This window comes from the organism of the source record quoted next, unplaced genomic scaffold (genome assembly GCF_019419815.1).
Source record: "Pyrus x bretschneideri cultivar Hongxiangsu unplaced genomic scaffold, Pyrus_bretschneideri_v1 Contig102, whole genome shotgun sequence".
In the NCBI taxonomy this organism is placed as follows: domain Eukaryota; kingdom Viridiplantae; phylum Streptophyta; class Magnoliopsida; order Rosales; family Rosaceae; genus Pyrus; species Pyrus x bretschneideri.
The window spans coordinates 941,306-942,302 of record NW_025999394.1 but is presented as its reverse complement, the minus strand read 5'-3'; the positions used below and the strand labels follow the sequence as shown (position 1 = coordinate 942,302).

At 34.7% G+C, this 997-nt stretch overlaps 1 long non-coding RNA gene across 1 annotated transcript; it reads right to left on the bottom strand.

Annotated features, from left to right (window-relative positions):
• Nucleotides 1-243: 243 nt before the first annotated feature.
• On the bottom strand, nucleotides 244-751 carry LOC125470700. Its single transcript, XR_007253032.1, has 2 exons — nucleotides 671-751; nucleotides 244-497 (listed from the first exon to the last, which is right to left on the bottom strand). It is a non-coding gene; the product is annotated as an uncharacterized LOC125470700 (long non-coding RNA).
• Nucleotides 752-997: the final 246 nt, after the last annotated feature.

The window sequence follows — 997 nt, the reverse complement described above, 5'->3', positions numbered from 1 at the left end:
TTTGATTCAGTCAATCTACAAGACATAACTAAAAATAGCTGAAAAAAAGAGAGAATTACCTTTCCAAAAACAACGATAGTCACCAACATTGGAGCACATCGTGAGCTAGCTAAAATTAAGCATTACATTACCGAACGACAATAAGTGTATAAAAACTTTAGCCCTAAACCCTAACACCTCATTCTGTGCCACGATGTGAGTTAGTATTGATGTTGTATTAGCATCTGTCTATCTAATATTGGCTGAACTGGTGAATGAAGAAGATATATAACTATTATGGATACCACACATAGATTGCAGAAAAGAAACAACTAGTAGTCTTGTACATAAATTTTACCGAATTAAAGAAAATTTGAAATCAAGAAGCATTACACTTATACAACAACATATGGTTGTGGAATTATCCAATGGATATATATTAATTCTAAAAGAAACAGAGGATAGAAGGATCGCAGCAACACTCGTCAATTAGGCAGCAGCAACACAAAGCCGCAAGACTGTTGACACCACATCCAAACAACAAACGCAAAAATAGATCATCAACAACTAGATATAACATATATAGAAATTAGATTTTAATTGTGAAAGAAAAGGAAACTAACCAGAAAAAAAAAAAAAAAAAAAAATGAATTTCATGTTAGATAAGAGATAGTTGAGAAAGTTTAATTACCATCCCTCAAGGAAACCTGGTTCTCTCCTGGGTGGAGGAGCAGCATATTGTCCATGCATCATAGTCTTCATGGATCGTCGTTGGGACTCAATGATGGATGAAAATAGCAAGTACTTTGAATATGCTCAACAAGAACTCCTAACCATGTCTCACTTGTGGCGTAGTGAAGTGAGGTGAGTCTTGGAATGATTCGAAGGTTTCACAACTAAGGTTATATTATGAACCTCCAAGATATTGCGATATCCTTAACGGTAAAGACATAACCATTTAGGGATTTTGCCTTATGTAGGTTTGATAAGTAACATGCGTCAACATAACAAACAAGAC